Genomic DNA, 8,634 nt, shown 5'->3' with positions numbered 1-8,634 from the left:
CAAAGGTGGCACCTTCTTACTCAGCAAATCTGTTCCCTGTGAGAATTCAGAGTTCCATCTGCTGACAAAAAATGTTTTTACTGCTTTTTACTCTTGTTAGATCTTCAGAGCCAACCCAGCTATGACAGAGTGAACTGGATTCTGTTCTGGTTCATGCATTATCAACAGACTTGTTAACTAAGTTCCAACTGAAGCTTCTTTTTTGTAGTGCTGATGCCTGAAGCAAAATGGATCCCGTTTTGACTTTTACATCTCAATTTATCTCTAAAGAGCTGGCCTGGAGAAAAATGTCTTTTCATTAGTAAGTTGATTCATCAGGGTCTGATGTCACTGAGAAATAATAAGCATGTAGCTCCATGGTGGCATTTCTACAGCATCCGTTTTCAGATTATAATCACAAAGCTGGCGTGTAGGAAAAAAATTGGGTACAAATTTTGCAAGCACAAACGACATCTGCAAAAGGAAGCCCAGACTTCTGCAAACGCAGGTCAAAATATTGAACAACGTGGTGACAAGCACAGCCCAAATATTCCCATCCCAAACAATAGCTCTATATTTTCCCTGCAATCGCACCTTCAGGCAGAGATGTGACTGAAGTGAGGATCCTTTACCATCCTATGCATGGTATAAGTTTGAATGGTGGTAAATATACGTACCTTCTTTAATCAGTTCTTGAGATGCTTTTTAGCTGAACCACTTCCCCTGCTTATATCCATAGCTGGATCAGCATCTCTTTTGGCCGAACAGCATAGAGTATCATTAACAGTGACTCCACATCCTGCCTTTGCCTTAATGGAAGCCAACCCATTGGGGATGGGATGGGAAAATGTGGATTTAAGAATAATCTGTATTAAAGAAAAGAAGAGCAGGTACCTATGTTTAGCTGCCTGAGACTTCTATCACCGGACTAAATCAATCAGTCATAATGTAATTGAGTTTTATCTAATTACACTCTTTGTATAATGTGAGCACGTGGCAAATTCCAAGGGTGTTGAGCTGCCCTGAGGTGGCTCACAAGCATGAGTAGCAACCTTAGGGCAGGAAACAGGACACAAACCCCAAATTGGTTGTGATTTCTATACTTAGATTTCACCAACCAGTTATCAAGTGTGGAGTCCTCACGCACTAGAACAGCCTTACTATGGAGTCATAGACAGTCCCCTTGGGTACTCTGACCTAACTTGCCCCCCAGGTAAGCTTGCCTTTGTGATAGATGGTCCCTTATGCCAAAAATCACAACAATATTCAGGTTACTGCCAATCCTAAAGGATCAGTCACTTACCCCAGGCCAGCTGAACTTTAGATCTTACACCAAAGACATTTGTAGCCAATCCTATAATAAACTAACTAACACTTTATTAACTAAGAAAAAGAAATGTGAGTTATTTACAAGGTTAAAGCAGGTAAACATGCATGCACAAATGAGTTCCAGTCTGAAGTTTTAAAAGGTAATAGAAGCTTCTATAATAAACAAGTTCTATGTGCCCTTTAGAGCTAACCCAGGCCACGCTCTGGGGATCTTTTGCCTTATGCTTAGTAATCCTTGCCCCTCATTAAAGATACAGTTTCTTCTTGTTTCTCCTCCCCGCCAATGTTCAAGCTGATGGGATGAGTTCATGCAAATTCATGAGTCTCCTCTTCATGGAGGTGGGAAGGAATGCATTTAATAAAGCCTTTGTTCTTTGATGTATCACTATGGCTCATGCAATGGGCCTTCTTGGTGGGCAGGGCCTAACCCCTTCTGTAAGAGGCCAGCATTTTACATTAATGTTTCTTTCCAGTTTGATGACTCACACAATTAGAGGATTACAACGCGAACATTTAATATACTTTATAACCTGAGGTACAGATGTTATCAGTGAGATTAATACATGCAGCATCCTACAAAAGTTTCATAAATTCTAAACTCTAACCCCATTTTTATAACTCTAATTCCTACTTTAACAATTCTAACACACGGGTGAGCCAGCCTGGTCTCCAACTATGCATTTGTCAGTCTTCATTTGAGTCCTATAGGCATTGGCATGAGCTAGCAACTGGTCTGCCAGAGCCACGAAGGACTCTTGTAATTCACTCTACATGTTTACTGTGTAACTATTTGTATTTTGCATATGGCTATGGACAGTTACATGAAGAAACCTGATAGTCCTGTTAGAATAACCCATAATGTGAAATCAGTAAAGTTAAAAATTAAAGTTATCATAAAAGAGAGAGACTTCTTGGAATATCACACAAACAGGCCTGGATTCAAACCAGCCCTTCACCTCACACCTCCACTTGGACTAAGATAGAGTAATAGGACCAGCTGAGTGGCATGGTACTGTAATAGTATAATGAGATGGGCTGTAGAACACTTCAGCTCAGCACTCTGCTTCCCCAAGCCACTAAAAACCAGAGGTGTTGTGCTGATGGCACATCTGACTTGTGAAAGAGGCCTGTGTATTGGACTGCTCCAGTGGCATAACACCTGCTATTTGATCTTCAGTAGCAGACAGTGGGTACAGCATGGAATTATTAATACCTTCCATCCACTATAGCACAGAAACTAATGCACAGAAACAAAGCTACTGTGGGCTTGGCTACATTTGCAAGTTAGAACGCATTAAAGCAGCCCCAGGCACCCTAACTCACGATGCTGGCTAGGCACTTAGAGTGCCTGGACTCTGCAGCTGGAGCGCTTCTGGTAATCCACCTCCACAAGAAGCATAATGCCTGCTGCGCCTCGGCTGAAAAGTGTCACTGTGAACGAAGTGTTGCATTACTGCGCTTTGATCGGCCTCCGGAAACATCTCATAATTCCCTTAAGTCAAGTGGCCACTCTTGTCATTGTTTTGAACTCTGCTGTAGGAATGCAGATATGCCCTTTCAAAGCTCCATTTCTGACATTGGCATGCTTATCTGCTCTGGGACAAAGCAAGCCATTAGTGTGGAATGCTGCTGTTGAGAGTGTGTGTGAGAGAGAGAGAGGAGCGAGGTTTGCTGCTGTCTGAACTTACAAGACAGCATACTGACATGCTCTCAGCCTCCCCAAAAACCCACTCTCTCTCCCCCCACATACACACAACACGCTCACTGTCACACTCCACCTCCCCCATTTGAAAAGCACATTGCAGCCACTTGCATGCTGGGCTAGCTACCACAATGCACTGCTCTCCGTGGCGTTGCAAGAGCTGCTAATGTGGGCGTGCCAGTGTGCTTGAATCTGATAGTGTGAACACCCTGCAGCGCTTTCCCTACTGCACTCTCCGAGGGCTGATTTAACTCACAGCGCTCTACAGCTGCAAGTGTACCCATACCCTAAGTTACAAATAAAAGCATTAATGTGAGTGTCGATGACTCTGAAGATCCTTTGGCACATGAAATTCTGGATGCCTTTCCAGGCCCATCCACAGCACATTGAAAGGTCCATAATTTTCTAATTTCAGTAAAAGGAATTTTAAAGCAATTAGCCTGCGTTCTTGCTAATGTCCCCACGCACTCTCTACAGGCCTCCCCTGGCCCTTCGGCATAGCAGTGCTGTAAGGACACATTCCATTCACTTTGAAAGACTGTGTAGAAGCAAGAAATAGCTCAGTTCACAGGGATCTTATTTATTGTCGTTAAGGCTGATAACACTCCCAAAGCTCTTAATTAGTGTACAAATCTGACTAAAAGTTCTAGAAGATTTAAGACACTGTTTAGAAGATCAGACTTTTCACCCTACATGTGGGCCAGAGCCTCAGCTGGTGTAAATAGCTGTATCTCCATTGAGGTCAATGAAACTATGACAATTTACACCCACTGAGCATGTGGCCCATATATTTTTATTGAAAAGCAGTAAATATTTCACTGGTACCCTGCTAATAATTACGGCTTGGTCTGGGCTACAAAACCATTCCCTATATATATATATATATATATATAAGTGGTATCTTCTGATATACTTCCATAACTCTCTTCCTGGAGAAATCCTGCATTTTCTCCCTCTTCTGCCCTGCACCCCAGCACTATCCCCTGACGCAGCTCCCTCTTGAGTTGTTCTTATGGCTGGTGCTATTCTGCCCCAGGCCATTTTCATGCTGCAGCAGAAGCATAATGATGAAGGGCATGAAGAGAAGGAAGTTACTGGCGTTGCAGTTATGATTTTTTTGTGCTTTCAAACTCACTCCTACTTTTGTTCACAAGAAATACCAGCACTGGTGCACAATCTCTAGTGCCAGAGCCAGATTGCACAATCCAATGCAATCTCCAGATGACTTCAGAATGGGTTGTCCCTCCACATAATCAGGAAATGAAAACAAGAAGGAGTCTGGCGGCACCTTAAAGACTAAGGCCTTGTCTACACTTGCAAGTTGCAGCGCTGGTGAGGGGGTTACAGCGCTGCAACTTAGCAGGTGTCTACACTTAAAAGCTCAGCCAGCGCTGCAACTCCCTGTTTGCAGCGCTGGCTGTACACCTGGGTCTGCTTCCGGTGTAGCGAGACCAGCGCTGGTGATGCAGCGCTGGTCATCAGGTGTGGACACTCACCAGCGTTTTTATTGGCCTGTCTGGCAGTTGATCTATTCCTTCTGCTCCAAGGTGACAGTGAGAGCGTCAGATGATGAAATAGATCTGCTGAACGCTGCTAGACAAAGAGGAGGGAGAGCGGGGCTTGCCCGAGCTCCGGCCGGGAGAGCAGGGTTTGCCGCGCTCCGGCCGGGAGAGCGGGCTTGCTGGAGCTCCGGCCGGGAGAGCGGGGCTTGCGGGGTTTGCCGCGCTCCGGCCGGGAGAGCGGGGCTTGCTGGAGCTCCGGCCGGGAGAGCGGGGCTTGCGGGGCTTGCGGGAGCGCTCCGGCCGGGAGAGCGGGGCTTGCGGGGCTTGGAGCTCCGGCCGGGAGAGAGCGGGCTTGCGGGGTTTGCCGCGCTCCGGCCGGAGAGCGGGGCTGCTGGAGCTGGAGCTCCGGCCGGGAGAGCGGGGAGAGCCGGGGTTTGCCGCGCTCCGGCGGGGAGAGCGGGGCTTGCTGGAGCTCCGGCGGCCGGAGAGCGGCGCGGGGTTTGCCGCGCTCCGGCCGGGAGAGAGGGGCTTGCTGGAGCTTGCCCGGCCGGGAGAGCGGCGCTTGCGGGGTTTGCCGCGCTCCGGCCGGGAGAGCGGGCTTGCTTGCTGGAGCTCCGCCGGGAGAGCGGCGCTTGCGGGGAGAGCGGGGTTTGCGCGCTGGAGCTTCCGGCCGGGAGAGCGGGCTTGCGGGCTCCGGCCGGGAGAGCGGCGCTTGCTGCCGCGCTCCGGCCGGGAGAGCGGGGCTTGCTGGAGCTCCGGCCGGGAGAGCGGGGCTTGCGGGGTTTGCCGCGCTCCGGCCGGGGAGAGCGGGGCTTGCTGGAGCTCCGGCCGGGAGAGCGGCGCTTGCGGGGTTTGCCGCGCTCCGGCCGGGAGAGCGGGCTTGCTGAGAGCGGGGCTTTAATAGAAGCTGCATGTATGTATTTCAGTTCAGACTTTGGCCTTTTACTGTTTTACACAGGGGTTGAAGAAAGGGACAAAAACAGATATCATGCTAACCTGATTGATTTTGGAGTTCATTTTTTTCCATGAAACTGAAGTACAAGGTATATACAGAAAGAAAGAGAGATTATAAACAAAGGACATATAGCAGTATGGGATAGCAGGGCTGTAATTTAGTTTCTCTTGTGATGCTAGTTATAAAACACTACCTGCAGTGGTGGTGTTTTTGACATCAGTAGAAAATCTGGATAGAATTATAGCCTTGAAATCAATCTGGGAATAGAATGCAGAAATCTATAAATCAGACAGAAAACAACCTACAGAGTCTCATTTCAGGAGGGCTCTGTTCCTTAGAACTAATAAATGGTTAGTGTTCAAATACTATGTTTTATCAGACTCCCCACCATACACCTAGTGCACATAATACTAAATTATACACCATTGAGCGGGATCAGTCTCCTGACTCCTCCATCTTATAGAAAGAGAAACAAACCTAGTAATTGATGGAAAAAAAGAAAGAAAATTAAGTTATTTGAAAACAAACAAAATGGGCTATAAAGTTTGTTAAAATGTAATAATAAAAAAAGTGCATACAGCATCCACCACTGCATCCAAAGAACTGCCCTAGAACAAGGAGGGAAATAATCACCGTACCCCCCTTCCTGTTTTATGTACTGTATTTTTAATAAAGGATTTCTTGTCTTTTTATTCACTGTTTATTATTACAGAAACTGTAACATGTGTACTACAAGTAAAAAATAGGAACTGCAAATCAATGAAACCACTGCAGGTAACTGCTGGAGCAATGCTCTTAACTGCAGTGGAAGGCACCCAACATTACTGTTGGCTTTCAGCCTCAAAGTGCTCCTTTAAGGCATCCCTTATCCTTGAAGCACTGTGCTGGGCCTCTCTAGTCGCCCTGCTCTCTGGCTGTTCAAATTCAGCCTCCAGGCGTGAACCTCGGAGGTCCATTCGTCAATGAAGGTTTCACCCTTCCCTTCACAAATATTATGGAGGATACAGCACGCGGTTATAATCGCTGGGATGCTGCTTTCCCCCACGTCCAGCTTCCCGTAGAGACTTCTCCATCTCCCCTTTAAACGGCCAAAAGCATGCTCCACGGTCATTCTGCACCGGCTCAGCCTGTAGTTGAACCGGTCCTTGCTCATGTCAAGCTTCCCTGTATACGGTTTCATGAGCCAAGGCATTAACGGGTAAGCGGGGTCTCCAAGGATCACAATGGGCATTTCGACGTCCCCCACTGTGATCTTACGGTCTGGGAAAAAAGTCCCTGCCTGCAGCTTCCTGAACAGGCCACTGTTCCGAAAGATGCGTGCATCATGCACCTTTCCAGGCCATCCTGTGTAAATGTCAGTGAAACGCCCACGGTGATCCACAAGCGCCTGGAGAACCATTGAGAAATACCCCTTCCGATTAATGTACTCGGATGTCAGGTGGGGTGGTGCCAGAATAGGAATATGCGTCCCATCTATTGCCCCTCCACAGTTAGGGAAACCCATTTGGGCAAAGCCATCCACAATGTCCTGCACATTCCCCAGAGTCACGGTTCGTCTGAACAGGATGCGATTAATGGCCCTGCAAACTTGCATCACCACTATTCCAACGGTTGACTTTCCCACTCCAAACTGGTTTGCGACCGATCGGTAGCTGTCTGGAGTTGCCAGCTTCCAGACTGCAATAGCCACCCGCTTCTCCACTGACAGGGCAGTTCTCAGTCTCGTGTCCTTGTGCTGCAGGGTTGGGGCGAGCTCAGCACACAGTCCCATGAAAGTGGCTTTTCGCATCCTAAAGTTCTGCAGCCACTGCTCGTCATCCCAGACTTGCAGGACGATGTGATCCCACCACTCAGTACTTGTTTCCCGAGCCCAAAGGTGGCGTTCCACGCTGCAGAGCACGTCCGTTACTGCGACAAGCAATTTAGTGTCAGGTCTGGCAGTTGATCTATTCCTTCTGCTCCAAGGTGACAGTGAGAGCGTCAGATGATGAAATAGATCTGCTGAACGCTGCTAGACAAGGCAACATTCATCAGCAACATCCTAAGCAGCTCGGGCTCCATTTCTTACTGAAATCACACGCTGCAGAATCACAATGGCACCAAACGGCTGAAAAGGGAAGCGATGCACCACAGGTCGTTGGAACAGGAAGCGGAATGACCCGCAACCTTCCGTCCCCTTCCCACAACCCCCAGCAGCAAATTGGGACGAGGTGCTCTGTGGGATAGCTGCCCACAATGCACCTCTCACAACAGCGCTGCAACTGGTGCAAGTGTGGACACACTGCAGCGCTGGTCGCTGTCAGTGTGGACACACTGCAGCGCTGGCCGTACACAGCTGTACGACCACAGCTGTAACGGCCAGCACTGCAAAACTGTAAGTGTAGACAAGGCCTAACAGATTTATTCGGGCATAAGCTTTCATGGATTAAAAACCCCACTTCTTCAGATGCATGACTCCATGGATCTGAAGAAGTGGGTTTTTTACCCACAAAAGCTTATGCCTGAATACATCTGTTAGTCTTTAAGGTGCCACTGGACTCCTCGTTATTTTTGTGGATACAGACTAATACAGTTACCCCTCCGATACTAGGAAAGGAAAGAAATCCAGATGGGGACCTTAGAGAAGCATGCTGCTACTTTACTTGCTCTGGTTGGATTTTTTCTTTTATTGTGGCAGTGACTTTAGATCACCATTATCAGCAACAAATAGTTTGGGACTGAGCCTCACAGCAAAATTTAATGTCTGACCATCATCCCCTAGCAATGGCTGCTGCTTCTTAAAGGTACAAACAACATGATGCAATGATTATGGTAGCACTGGCTTCTAATAGCCTCTGTCTGACTTACTTCCTGCTCTCTTTTTGAATAGGTAGAAAGTTAATAATGCCCTTTCTTATATCCTTTATCTTATTTAATCCTCAATCTCAAAAACAACAACCCCTCACACACACACATACTGCTCCCAAAATCTTTCCCTTGTTCCTGGCAAAAGACAGTAAATAATTCTTGCATGACCTTTGACTTTTGAACCTTTTCACTCTGTTGATTTGCTTGTGTCATTTTAAGTTGGGCTTTGTCTAGACTAAATCAGAAGCCTTAATAGACTTGAGAAGAATGCAATTTAGATCCAGCAGAAAGTGTCATGTCCCAGTCCTTGTGTGGTCCTG

Source organism: Chelonoidis abingdonii, chromosome 1 (genome assembly GCF_003597395.2).
Source record: "Chelonoidis abingdonii isolate Lonesome George chromosome 1, CheloAbing_2.0, whole genome shotgun sequence".
Classification (NCBI taxonomy): Eukaryota; Metazoa; Chordata; order Testudines; family Testudinidae; genus Chelonoidis; species Chelonoidis abingdonii.
The sequence above is the reverse complement of the archived record's forward strand: the minus strand, read 5'-3'. Positions refer to the sequence as shown.